The sequence below is a fragment of the Pleuronectes platessa genome, chromosome 6 (assembly GCF_947347685.1).
Source record: "Pleuronectes platessa chromosome 6, fPlePla1.1, whole genome shotgun sequence".
Taxonomy (NCBI): domain Eukaryota; kingdom Metazoa; phylum Chordata; class Actinopteri; order Pleuronectiformes; family Pleuronectidae; genus Pleuronectes; species Pleuronectes platessa.
The window spans coordinates 15,548,056-15,562,959 of NC_070631.1; the positions used below are offsets into that span (position 1 = coordinate 15,548,056).

The 14,904-nt window shown below is 42.1% G+C and overlaps 1 protein-coding gene across 2 annotated transcripts in view; it reads left to right on the forward strand.

The window, feature by feature from the left end:
- Positions 1 to 205: 205 nt before the first annotated feature.
- The window catches only part of LOC128442559 (neural cell adhesion molecule L1-like protein), a 57,092-nt gene continuing 42,393 nt past the window's right edge, over positions 206 to 14,904 (forward strand). The window contains exon 1 of one of the 2 annotated variants that reach the window (XM_053425067.1): positions 206 to 570. The gene's annotated coding sequence lies outside the window, so the exon portion shown is untranslated. Of the gene's footprint in view, positions 571 to 12,631; positions 12,783 to 14,904 lie in introns of those variants that run through there. The other variant, XM_053425068.1, reaches the window with a different exon arrangement.

Consider the following 14,904-nt stretch of genomic DNA (forward strand, 5'->3'; position numbering starts at 1 on the left):
TGTCGAAGGGCTGTTCATGAGAAGGGATTGACCTTTGAAATCGGCAGTAACAAATCTAACTGGCCATGTAAGTCAGGATGCTCCAAGGTTTAGCATATGAGAAGCTGGGCGTGGAGGTTTCTGAACGGGGGCAACAAGTGAAGACGCGCTTTTGACTCTCCCTTGATTGACAGTTGACACACATGCACACGCCGACGCACGCGGAGTGAAGTATTTCCCCATGTTTTCTCTAGACTGCTCCAGTGTGTGGGGTTGTGCCGGTTATAGTACATGACAGCAGCCATTCCACACACACAGAGTCACAGTGCGTCCTTTGACCTGCGTCGCTTCCAAAATAGAGGGACGACCTAGTGGAGACTTGAGTCAGAGCTGCAGTTGTTAACTGCCCACTTTTGACAGTGAGTCAAACAAAAAGGAGGCGACGCACTTCACTCTGGATTCCTGGAGGAGCTGTGAGATGTGATGTGTGTGTCCGACCGTCAGCTCTCAGTCACGTCAAGGTCTTGAAGTGTAAAGTTCAGGAGAAAGGAGAAACTAGGACTGCCTACACTCCAGCTGATCGTCTTATGGGTGAGTTGTATAAGTCAGTTTACCTCCAGGCAGCTGTGTGTTGTTGTGTGTTTGTCAAGTGTTTGGAAGAAGTCATTCAGCTCGCTTACAGAGGTGTAACGTGATGAACTGTGATAATGCAGAGTAAAGCCTGCAGTAAACAGACCATCAGGCTGCAGGTTGGATGTGTTATCAGGTTAAATCAGAAGAGGGCATATCCCACTAATCTCTTTGATGCCTTTCCAGTTAGAACAACAAATATGAAGGCTATGTGGAGCCAGTGAATGATAACAGGGGAAAATATGTTCTTGTTTTGATATTTGACTAAAGATATGACAGGTATTCAAAAACACAAGCGAGTCCAGTTGCCTGTGTTCACATGTTTCCCTCCTGGAGATACCATGACTCTGGAGTCAGATATCTTAATGTGCTTTACATCACAATGGTTTTACTGTAATCAGAATGATGTTGTTAGTCCTGGTGCTTCACAGCCAGACTTAACTTGAAAACCATCCTGAATCATTCAGGTGAAAGACACATGTTCAACCTGGAAGCATCATCCAAGAGGAAACGTTTGTGTTGAGTTAATGCCACTTTTCAGTGGAGAACTGATTTCAACTCAGATGTTTTATTCTTATCCGAAATATCGATTTATTTTTTTATTTTTCTCAAGCCCAAAAATGGAAGTTTTTATGAATTATCTGAACTTCACACTTCATAAGTCAGGATTCCTTTCATCTGTAAACTGTTCATAGTGAGGTAACGTCTCCTCCTCCCTGCTCCCCTGTCCGGTCACTCACAGAGTGAAGGGGGAGTGGTGGCGGATGAGTAGCCCGGTGGACACTGGTCCCGCTCATTCCTGTGAAGCCGGCCCATTTAAGCCTCCGCAGCTTTGTCGCAGTGAAGTGGGTCGAGCTCTCTCTCTTCCTTTGTGTGACCAAACCTGACTGAAATGCAATAATTGGGGAATCCCGGGCTCCTCGCTCCCCGCGGTGATGTTTGGGTGCAGCGTCCAATAAATTAATTTGCAGTAACAAGTTGTTAGATGAGAAACAGGTCAGCGTTTAATTTAATAACTGAAAAACATCCAGTTCTGTGTTCTCTCAGCCGTGGTGCACGTTCTCTCTCTCAGAGTCTCTCCCCTGCACATGAACAGTGAATTTTGGACTTAAATCAGGGCAGAGTGGAGTTTATTATGTTTGTGTCCAGGTTAACAAAAGTGTCATTGGAATAATATAAGCAAACACACACAACGGTTTAAGCTGCTGTGATCATGGGGATGGAAGTGACAGTTGGGAAAAAACTTGTATATTTTACAATAACAACGGTTTTAAATATAGTTTTATAAATCCCATGAAGACATCCCATGATATTGCCAATTATAAACCCAATAAACAATTTCTAACAGAATGCTATGATTACTGCATGCATAGCATTGTACTGCCTCAAGTGTAACTGCAGATTTTTAATCAATAATAAAAAGACAGTGATGGTAAGTGTTGAAGTGGGATCATGGGAGACGTTGTTTTAACCAGAGCCCCCCCCCCCCCCATGCATCCAGCTTCCCCCGGTTAGGATTGCATCAGCGCTAATGGTTCAGGAGGTTTTTAGGGGAAGTAGAATTACCTGTAAATCACCAAATACAAACAGACTTGGTGATTAAAACATGTTAGAACTTTGAACATAGCACTTTCATATTTACTGTGACTGTTTGCTCTGTGTGTTACCCTGATAACTTGTTACCGCGATCAGATGATCCAGATGTTTAGGAGGTTTTAACCGGGAGCTGAATCATCTGCTAAGGTTTCCTCCCGGCCATAAGAAAACAGACTTGATGATTAAATCTGGTAAAAACACTAAATAAATTAGTTTCCTGTTAAAAATCGATGTTTCTCCAACATTGTTCGGTAACTTGGAGGAGCTTTTATTGCTGAGGAGCGATTACTCAAATTGTTTCTCTGATAATTTATATTCCAGATCTGATGACTAAAATCCTTCATCCTGCTAAAATAGATTAGTTAAAAACTGACCAAACCTTGGACATATCGGACTCTCTATATTAAGAAATGTACTTGCCCCTTAGAATAAAAGGTTGGACGAAAGTATTGAACCTTCCACACTCGCAGCCAACCGGCATTTTATGGTTTATTAGAGGCCAAGAGAGGGTGATAAATTCTAAATGTCAGACGGGGAGAGCCCTGGCTGACGGCTCTTATTTTGGCTAAATGGAAAAATTACAGTGGCTTCTCTCTGTAAAATGTCATAATGCTTTGACACCGTGAAATGGAAATCAAAACTTTCCATAGCAAATAGCTCCCCAGTGGTAACAATGAGAGAACATGACTGTAAAAGTGCCCTAAAGTTCATTACTTACTGAGATTATTTCGGAGGTTGAACATTCACCTCGTCACCCCTGCGACAGTTGTATCCAGCATGTGTTGCCACATGCCAGTCGTGCTGTCTCCACCTATCTCGTTTGGCTTCCTGAGAAATAGAAGACATAATTACCTCCCAGCGACCTATGTGATTGTATAATTGGAGCCTGTCAGAAGAGTTTTACTGTTTCCTCTGTGTGCCGTGTCCCAGGTCGAAACCAGACGGTACACAGGTTGTAAACACAAAAACAGCTCAGTCACTTCAAATTGAGTGGTCTCTATTGTAGGAGTCTTTATTTTAGGAACATGCAACATGCTTTTGTTGTCGAATGCACTGGATGGATCTGAATGGCTGATAAAGCAAGTGAAGATACATGAAGGGGCTGAATGTGAGAATGCAACTGTCAAAATGAAAGGCTTCGGACTTTCTCTGGAGTTTCTTCAGCCAGCCCCCTTGTAAAAAATCTGAACAACTGGGGGTGTTGGAAGCAACAATAAAAAAAAGGTGGTGCCATACACGTAGAAGACACCGGTGAAGAGAGAGAGAGTTTTTGGTGATAAGGGTGCGATGCCGGTGTTGATGGGCTCTAAACATAAACAAGTGATCTCCACAGTGAAATGTATAAGTTACATTCTGCCTCTTCCTGCCACACCACGCTTCACCTAAGTGCTCCAGATATTTGTGTGTTATTGTGAACGTCTCCAGGCGGAGAACCTTGCTGTGTTCTTATAGGCAAAAACTCTGGACCCGATTCTCTGGCCATCCTCTGGAGTTCTGAAAACGGCTTAAATGGGTCATGACAGATCGAGAGTATACGTTTTGCTGTGGTCAGCACACGAGCAGCTCATTGTTATCCACCAGGAGCAGACAGCGCAGTGTAAGAGCCTTACCAGGCAGGGGGTGGGCTTTTCATACACTTAATCAGTGATGCGCTTAGAAGAAGTTTAACTCATTGCCAGTCACTTATAGTAAACAGCTATCTGCCTTTATTGTGCACCCACTGCATGAAGGAATTCAAACTGCACCTTAAAAATACCTTTAGTCTAATATGTGGATTTGTTTTCATCAAAAGCTGAGAGCCAGTGGGGATAAATGTATTTGTTGGAACTTTATTGAAAAGGCAGTCACTCACGGCTCAGTATGAGGGAGGAAACTAATTTATGCCACAACTCACAACATCAGACTGGCAGTAACCTGCTTCGTGCAGAGCAATCAAAAGTTTTCTCATCACTGCAGAGAAAGAGTTGTTGAAGAAGACACGAGATGCGAAGCTGATTTAATGTTCAAAGCTTTCTAAATGCTGGTGGAATAGTTCTCACCGGTATTACACATTACGGTCTCACTGTCATTCACAGATTTCTACAAATGATATAACTGTGGGAAGGAGTCGCTTCAAAGTAGTGAAATAGTGACAGTGTTTTCCTTTGTGACGAGGCACAGTAATCACTTATTTTACATATCAATAGTCTGAGAGAAAGCACTCGTGTGGATTAAGTGTTTAGCTGCCGTTTAAGAAGATAATCTGCACGAATAAATCAAGCAATCTGTGCACTTCTGAATCTGCTCTCGAGAACGTAAGATGGCAGCTGACGGTGTCAAAATTGATCTTTGCGTATTCAAATAATTTTCTTGTGCAAACTGAATTTGGTCCCACTGCATGTTTTTGTATTACACCCAGTCTCCGGTAGCACTGTCCATCATGTGCACGGTCTCCTGTACAAAGGAAATATGAAGGAGAATCTGAGCGTTTGATAAGAGATGGCAGGTGGCTCTGCCGTGTCGTTCCCATGGTCCTTCCTGCTTTGAGTTTTAGTCTGTGTAGACATTCCCTGTTTCTGGGCCATAAAAGGACAAGCAGAAATCCCTTCTCCACCTCCATCTCAGTAAGATAATGACGCTCGCTCGACTTTGATCGGAGAGATGACCATGAAAGAGAAACTTAAGGGGTTGAGCGGCGATGTGTGTATTTGGTGAGGAAATTTATTGCTCCGCTCCCAGGACTGCCAGTCGACGTTTGGAATGCTTGTGAAATATTTACAGGGCTCACTGACACAGGAACTCACCACAGTCAACACCACGGCTTAAAATAGAGGGGTCGCTGTCAGGAACTGATTGTGTCTTCAGCCTGTCTGTCCCGTCTGCCTGCATTTGTTGACAAATTTGATAGCGATCAAACGTTGAGGGGATCGAGCTCGTATCCTGTGGAAATTTCTGTCAGAATCTTGAGTAAATCTTTCCAGCGCCGAGGCCGGCAGTCTGGTTACCATGGTGTCTGGCTTTCTGCCTGTGGGCTCTGGCTGTTCCTAACAACCGGGAGCAAAGGTCGCGACCGTTCCAGCCGGCAACTGCTTGGTGAAATCAACGCCCCACACAGGGGGCACAAATAACTTTGCTCCCTGTCTGAATTGGTGCGACTGAAGTCTCTGCAGAGAGCACGGGGAGAACGGGATGATCTGGCTTTGAGGGCGGTCACGTATGCTGTCCTGAGCCTCCCTCCAACCCCCCTCCTGTGCTGCACTTTCAGGAGCTTTTGCACCAGTTCTATTGACAATAGGTTGCATTCCTCCTGGTGAGTGAGTAACATGGTCGGCTGGCACTTGAAACACTCCTCGCGGGATTCATCTGGACTCTTGGTTTTGAACAGTGCCCTACCTGTTAGGACCTCTCTTTTCGGGGCACTCACAGAAACACAGAAATAAAGTGTGACGTGTACAGCGTGTTGCCTTGTTGAAAGTGACAGCATGTCCCAGTCGCCGGACTTTGAAGTAAACATCCTCTCTGTGTGTGGTCACCTCCTGTAGATTTCTGAGTGGATCACCGCACACTCTGTTTTGTTTTGGTCCTGGAACCTGTAAAGTAGAAGCAACTTAAGATAGGCGAGTTCAATATCAGGGCATGCCACACAATCAACACTATAAGTCAGACTGAACAGTAGACACGTGTGTGTGTGTGTGTGTGTGTGGAAACACAGGCTAATGATAAGATGCCTTCTGTGTTTGACAGGAGTAAAGAATTTTGCTGTGACGCATAGATTTCATGTTCATACATGTTATTTCGCAGTAAGGCTTATCTGCATGAGCCACAACAGGTCCCCATGAAAACATGTGAGAAACTAATAAAGACTGGTCTCTTTCCGTGCTGCTGCTGACGTATAGAAAGTCCAGGGTTTTAATGATTCATCACTACCATATAGAGTAAAGTAGACGGTGGTTGAAGTACTTAGATCTTTACGTAGGTAAGGATAGCCCTGAAAGGAATGTGGTCAAATACAAGAAAAATCCCTAAATTCAATATTTCAATTCATTTTCAGCAAAATGTGACATCAAAAGTATTTTTAATTAGCTTTATAATCATCATTATTATGGTTTAAATTAACATAACAACAAATGATATATACATTATTCGACTTATTAAACTTATTCATCACATATTCATACACAGTGCTCATATGAAACATTATTCAGCTGCCAATAATGGATACTTTTTTGGATCTGTATTCTTAAGGGTTGAATCTTTGGATGCAAGTAATTATCATTTTCATTTTTTATCCGTTTGCTGATTATTTTCTTGATTAATTTGCTATAAAAAATAAGTATAAAACGGCTGTTATTCATAAGTTCTCTAATGTTTTTAACTATTAGAGAACTTATTATTAGAAGCAACATTCTCTTTCATGTTCCGCCCTCTGCTTATCACAGTGCACACGAGTTGTACAAACTTGTATAAATTCCTGTGTCATGGTAATATATGTTTTTCCAAATTTTCCATCATATTTCCCCCAGGCCTCTGAAACTCGTAGCTACTTTTGAAGCTCACCATGCAATGATTTTGCTCATCTACTGCTGGTATTCCTAACAACGGGCTCTGGACTGAATGTCTGTCTTTTTTTTTCTTGCTGCTGGAATTTGATTCATATGCTAATGAGCTGAATTCCCATGGATTTCTCTCTCCTGGGCCATAGATATTACCCCCAAAACTCCCCCTTCTCACCCTCTGTATATGTAATCGTCTCTCACGCACTCACAAACTTTCATTGCGTCCCGGGGTCACAACCTTCCTAACAATAATCTTACACAAGTGGATGTATGTGTTCTGTCTTGACGGCAGGTGATAATATGTAGAGAGTTGTAGTCAACCAAAGACAATCTTTGTCGACTAAACTTGTATCTCCTCTTAAACCAATTGATTTGTCATGGGAGTAAAACAAATCTGACCTTTACCTCTAGATTAACTAAATTAACCACAGTTAAGTGACTGAGCTCTACCTGGAAGCCTAAATATATCATAAAAAAACATTGAAAGCAAATATTTGCAGTGTATTAAATCAGTTTGTCCTAATTATTAGACCAAAGATATTGAAATATAACAATTCTGAGATTGGAAGCCTCAAACATTAAACACAAGGTTGGCAGAGCCTCCCATCAGAGAGAAATTAGCTCTACTTAAAAATGATAGTTCATGTTGACTATTGAGCTGTGATATGCAGGCTGTACTTTATTAGTGTTCATTGATTTTGACATATTGCAGCTACATTGACTAAATTTTGATCGTGTCAATTAGTTTGGAGCCAACTCCAAGTAAATGTCAGGAATTTGTGAATTAATCCAGTTTAAAGTTTTTAAACAGCTTTTTATTCTTAAGTCTTAGCACAGCGTTTGAATGATGAATGTCCTCCTTACTCCTTGCTCTACCTTTGTCGGAAAACAGAGGAATTTGATAATTGATAGTTAGCAGACCTGCCCTAATGGGATATTTGGCTCTGAATGTGAGACAAGAGTACAGCCTACCAACATATTCAGTGAAGTATTCATTAACCTGACTGATGAATTCACTTCTTATGTGGTCCACCTGTTCATAAGCAGAGAGCAGTTCATCGTCTGCATACGGTTTGATTCAGGCCATCATGTCATTCAGAATTTATATTTTTTATTTTGCACTGGCACTCTCCTCCACTCACCAGCTCCCTAACATCCGATTCCAACACAGTAGAACCCCTAAAACACTCCTTAATGGACCCTTTCAATTGGGAGCACAGACCAGAACAAACACTTTCATTCATGGGGTTCCAGAAATGCTAATGAAGCAAGGCCCTGACACTTTCACAGGGATACCCCTGTCATGGGCCTGTGTTGGGCAGTGGTGAGGCTATCACTCACACAGGGTGATGCAAGGTACAAGTCCTATGGTAGCCGTCCTAATTGTGATTTGGACCAATGAAGTTGATGAGTCTCCTCAGGCAGCATTGGCTCAAATAAGCAGGAATTAGGAAATTAGTGACGGTTGCCAGGAGCAGCTTGTGAAATGCTGTAGCTGCCTTGAGTGATGTCATTGTAACATATTTTATCTCCCATTTGTCACTGTTTAATAAGGATGAACCTGAGGTTTTAACTTTTCCATGTATTGATTCTCTTTGCTCTGAACTCCGGATAATCTCCATAATCTCTGGAGTGTGTGAGAGTGCAAACTTTCAAGTGAGAGCCTCTGGACTTTATCCAGCCAGCTCCTTAGTAAAATCTCTGGATAATATCTGAATGAGCTCATGTGAGAAAACAGCAGGAGATCCTCAGGAGGATTCACTGCGAGCGAGTGGGGGTGTTGATGACCTTTCTATCATGTGACAGATGCAAAAAATAAAAAAGAACCAAACACAAATAGGAGGAAAAAGGTGGAAGTCACCAATGAATGTCAAGAGTGCTTTTGGTGCTAGGGGTTGACGCCAGTGTCAATGTGCTATAAACAAAAACAAGTGACATTTTTGCTGCAAGTGTGTGACTGGAGAAAACTCCCACTTTGTTGTGCATGTGTGAAAGTCAAATATCAGAGAAAGCCCAGACCTCGTTGTGCAGACATTCTCTAGAGTTCATATGTGAAAACAGCTTATGAATGAGGTATTTTATTCATTATGCTGTGTTATTTCATATATACATGGTTCGACATAAATTTTTTTAATTTTGAAAAAAGTTTCTACCTATCTGATGTATTTTGTGTCGTGTGGCCTTGTCGGTGCGTGATGCATATGTGGCAACATTGAGTAATAGCTTTGATGGAACACGATGAGGTGACTCATGAGTCCCATTCTCCTGACATGTTGCAGCAGATGCCTTCAAACTCACTAATTGCCAGCTAATCATGAGTAAGCAAAATCAAAATGTTCTATCTGATGAGTTTCTCACGAGCATGAAGATTTTTTTTTAAGTGCAGTAGATGCCAGATGAATTGCCCCTGCTGGTTTTTAATTCTAGAAAGCATTCACAAATTAAGAATTGCCGCTATTCATTATCATGAAGGAACCGCATGGATTCTCTCCATCTCATCTAGAATTGTAAAAATCTTTTCTGTAGATGATGCATTCAGTGTTATCATTTGTCATGATTACCCCACAGTTCAGTGATGAAAGGGTATCATGTGTTCATATATACACAGATATTTATAGACCGTGATATACTATAGAGTTTATTATTAGACTGTTCTCATCCAGGCAAACACATGTCATGGTGGAAAGATCACTCGTTGTCGTCTTCTGTCTTATTAGAGCCGAAACTAAGCTGCAGGTGCTGAGGAAATCCCCCCAAAACGTTTTTTTTTTCAAAATGACAGAAGTGAAAGAAAAATTACTCCCATTTTTTCCTTTTTTCCTTTAGTCTGCCTAAAGCTTGAGGACTTACATGATCCACAGACCTTGTTTTCTGTGTTTAGAAAGCAGAGTTGCAGAGGGCATGTGGCAGAGAGAGTGTTCACAGTGGTGAGTGCACACACAAGATCAGACAGGTCTCACACTGAAGTGAGCCCTCATTACTTTCTGTGTCATCTCCGCGGAGATGAATGTTAATCCCATGGATCGAACAACAGCTGTTATTTCTAAACATCATAAGATGGCATTTATCACAACTTGACAAGGCGTCTGTTGCTGTATGGGTGGCTGTTATTGTCAGAGAGAAGAATAGTGTAAGTAAGCGTTAACAGGTTTATCGATCATAGGCCTGAACATTGTCTCAAGTGGAACGTTTACAGTTACATGTATTGACGCAATGAATTTTTGTTGGTATGAACCATAGATAAATATATAAAACAGACTGAGCTGGGTATGGAAAGTAGACCCATCATGACCCACTTGATCTATTAAGCAAAAGGAATACGAGACAAATTGCTCTGCATTTGAAGCTCCCAGGGGTAAATCCCTCTTAATTTTCAGAACTGAATTCACAGAGTGTCTCATGTTTTCTTTATCTAATCCAGCATACAAATAGACACGTATACACATATTTGTGTGTTGTATTTTTAGGTTGTCTACCCTCAGCAAATAACCAGATGGAAGTCGTTGTTAAAAATAAATAAAAGATGTAGATGCAAATGTAAAGAAAATGTCGGAGGGACTGGCTATGACAAAACCTATCCATCCATCCATCCGTCCCTTCATCCGTACATCCTGTTCATTCTTTGAGGTTCGAGCGAGAAGCTGGGACTAATCCCAGCTGTCTTTGGATGAGAGGCAGTGGACACCCAGGACGGCAGCGTATCGCAGGGACATCACAGAGAGACAAGCAGCCAATTACACTCAAAATCACACATGTGGACAATTTAGAGTCTCACTTACAAGTCTGAAGGCCGGTGCATGCTTCTGCGTTTTCACGGGCCCGCAAGCGCAAGAGCCCCGCGCCCCTTACGTGCTTCTGTATCTCTTCTTACGTGCTTACGTGCGTCGCCCAATTTTTCTAACTATATGACAAAGCGACGCGAGCCTCACGCAGCCCGCAAGGCTTGTGATTGGTCTGCCTACTACATCCCGTCCGGAGTCCCATAATACCGGCAGAAATCACGGAAGATTTAGAAGAACCAATATGGACCAAATAGAAGAGCACTTGGCAGAAGATATCCGATAGTATGATCACTTGTATAACTCGTCACTGAAAAAGGCTACGAGGAGCCGCAGTGGCTATGTAAATAAACAATCGACGAAGAAGAAAGAAGGCGTCTCTAAGGTCGTCTTCGACAAAAAACATTACTCCGCCTAGTGTTCTGGAGGGGAATTGCTTTGTAAGAGGCGCAACGCTTGGGGAAGCTTGGGGAAGCATGAATGACCAAGAGTCCTGCGACACAGCTGCGTGAAAAGCCGCCGACGCAGTTGCAGAAGCATGCGCCGGCCTTTACCTGTGTGAGCTCTTGTAGATTGTTTCAAAGTGAAAGCACTCATGCGTTTCTATTGACTGAATCATTCATTTGTTTTTAAAAGGTTTTGATTGTTATTGTAGGTCTGGAAGATGAAAAGTTTCATATCATACAGTCCTTGCATTTCGTTAGGTACATAGTTCTACATTTATTTGAGGAAATACAGTAATCATCCCAGAAACCTCACCTAGCCGCTCGGCATCAGAAACACTCCCTGCGTGAACAAGATCCGCGACATGCTGCTGATCAGCAAAGAAGCCGTCACAAACAAAACAAACCCTGTGTGACCTGGGCGTAACCCCGATCTATATGTGGACTTTGGGGAGAAGCCAAAATACCAAGAGAAATCAAATGAAGACAGGTGGAGAATATGCCATCTCCACCCAAAGCTGGAATACGGACATGGAACCTTCTTGCTGTGGGGCAGCAGTGAGAAGCGCTGAACCACCGTGCCGCCCAAACACCAAAACATGGTTGGTTTAATACATTGATGTTTCAATAGGTCTTAATCGGCATTAAACAAAAGTATATTTACCACAAAATACCACTTTAGGCCTTCAACATTATCCCGTAAACTAATCACCAGCTTGGTTTGGAGCAGGGAGCGCAGCGCTGCTCGCTTATCTGCCTCTTCTTCAACTGCGATGAACAATGTGTCAGGGTGAAGAAAGATGTGAAGAGGTCTTCTGGTGACCTCGGCGTTGTAAGGGAGGGTAGCTGAGTGTGACTGCTTGTCTCCACTCTGTCTCCCTTCGTGCTGTTTGCTACAGAAAACAGATTAAGCTCCTGAATGGCACTCTGTCACTTGTCCTTTCCACAAGGGACATATTTCTGGAGTGATTCATGTTGTTTTTCAGTCAGTGTCACTCAGTGGACTTTGATTTTCTTTTTCTTTTTTTTTGCATGGAAATCCAGTATTTGTAATAGAGTAACATGAGATTGTAAAATGCAAGAGATGTGACTGATAACACAGTATTCGAGGACAGGAACTTCGTTTATTTTGTAATAACGAAACCGTATGGCATGTGTTTAATGGCACGCTACGTGTGCGTGCCAGGCTTGCTGCTGTTTAGAGAGACAACCCTTCATGTGTCATTCAACAAAGCACTGTGTGCCAACACAGGAACCACTTAAACCCCACCTGAGTGTCGCTGGGTGGCCCTTTAATGAACAACACACCACCACTAACTTCCACACAGTACATGTGTACTTCAAACATAGCATTTGGAGGAATGAAACCACTGAAACCATTAGAAAGTGAGTGAGCATGTGATGTGCTGTAGGGTACCAAGTACAAAAACAAGTTTTAGTTGAAATAAACCGCATGGCAGTGGTACACGAAATTAAAACACAAGGCAGAAGTATTCAAATACTAATGATTTTTCCTTTAACATTTTCCTGCCCATATGCTTTGCAGCGCTTTCGTTGGTGCGCTTAAAAGCTTTGAAATCTAAGCTACTTCATGCTTGGCTTTAAACCCTTTTGTAAAATTGGAGCACTGCTGCCTCTTTACATAATACTGGAAGCACAGGTTTGTTTTGGTTGTGTCTGAAGTGTGTCAGAGAGCTGTTTGCGTGAATTCCAGCCTTGAAAGGTGATTACTAGTTTCTCAAAGTGCTCGGGGAACCGACACAGGTAGTTTGAGTCTCTGCGCTGAAATGTGATGACGGAAAGATGCACCGACCTTAAGGGTAAGGGGAGTTGTTTTTTCTTCTTAATGATTTAAAAATCTTGATGTGTGTGGAGGCAAGCGTGGCTGTCGGCGGTTCTGCTTATACGGTTTGTCAATAAGGATTTTCCGTCTCTACTTCAAACACTTGCGGTAAATGCCTCATGTTTTTATGCATTAGAAAGTCATAACTGATATGAATTGATTGAATTGGCACAACTTCAGTGCATCTGTTACTTTATGGACAAACTTGAGTTATCTTCTGATAAGCTGAGCAATCATACAAAGCCATTAAAGAAGACTATATCGTTTATATATAGATTATTGGTATTAATCATTGGGATTCACCACACAACTTTTAATCGGTTTACATCTCCGGGGACTGAATGATTTACTTCACTCCTCAGCTGACATCTGGTCAAGGTTATGGATGGAAACCACATGAGATCTACCAGTAATATACACAAACTAAACATGAGGCACATAAAGGAACACATTCCTCAAAGCCTCAATCCTGTTTTATGTGGTTTTGAGGCTTCACTCTTCTGTCCCCAAACTACATTAAACTAAAAGATTGTGAAATCCATGACGCCTGGACTGTGTTTATATTTATCACCTAATTACAAATGAGACCTTAAATAACCCAACTCACTGAGTTTAAATTGGTTTGTGTACTTCTCTGAAACAAAGAAGGCAGAGGACAGTGTTGGTGGCAATAGCCCTAAACTATTTGCTCTTTCAAAGGTTTGTCTTCTGACGGCTGGGTCACTGTCTATATGTCCCAGCAGGTTTTGTGTGCAACGCTCTCCATCATTCCTGTCATTGTCTATGTTGACAGCAAAGCTTGTCATGATATGTTTCTTTGGGGCGTGCAGTCGTACGTTAGGTGTCTACACACGCAGCGTAGCATGGGTTCACACAGTCGCTGAAATTGTCTCTATTGTGATTTCAAACTGTGTGCGAGAACATAACAGACACATAATGGGTCACAATATCCGCTGCTGCTTTATAGTGTTGCAGTATAGATATAGGTGTGTCCTGTCTCGCCGTCTTCTTTAATAATACTCATTACACATGTGTTCATTTTGTCCGCTAATTATAGTCTTGGTCCTGAGATATGAAGTACATATTAGCTTTTAATCATATGTTAAGGATTCTATTTGACCTCCCACAAGGAGGTTATGTTTTCAACCTGGTCTGTCGCAGAAAAACAGACATTAACGGCTTTTAATTATCAGAAAGCACCAGAGGCTAAGGAGTGTTGGTGAGGAGATGGATTGTGTCAAAAGGCAGAGCCGCCGCCTTTACGCAAAAAAAGAGATTTGTCTGTTTCAAATGATGTGCCTGTCACTACCCACATGCCTCTATACCTTGGCATGGTTGTTAAAGTAATATTCACTAGAGGGCAGCACTGTGTCTAGAGTTTGTGACGAACCATGACGACAGATGAAATTGTGATGACGTACTTCCAGAAAGAGGAAAAAGTGTCTGTTTGTCCCTGTGCACAGATACAACTCGCAAAGTCTCTACTCAAAAAGTTCCACAACTGTTGAAATTGCTTGAGCTATGGCCTACACCGTTTTGCCACATTTTCAGATGATACGAATGCAGAGTAGAATCAGAAGTCTCCGTTCATTCCTGTGTATATATCTAACATTAAGCATAGATAAGTCTCAAGGTAAAGATACAACAACAATAAAACATGAGTTAATTAGAGAGTAACAAAGAAAAAATACATCTGCGGGCAACAGAACCTTATACAAACCAAGCATACAGTTTTGATTCTACCAGAAAAGTTGATTGTGTTCTGTAACTGTGTCGACCTTAGTGGTAGTTTTATGAGAGTGTGACAAGATAGCATTTGGAGTCTGCACATTGAGGAAGCTAAACTTTCGGAAGCTATATACTACGAACAGGCCTGACTTCATGTAGCTGTATTCCTATAGCATGTATGGCTATTACGTTGACTTGTATTTAACATCTATGCAACACAACAGAAACAGGTTATACCAGGGTCGGATCTTGGCATAGGCGACATATGCGGTTGCCTAGGGCGCAAAATGCAGAGAGGGCGCCACAAGACGCTGATTTATCAGGACTTGATATATACGTTAACCAATGCAGTAACGTCACACCATCGTCCT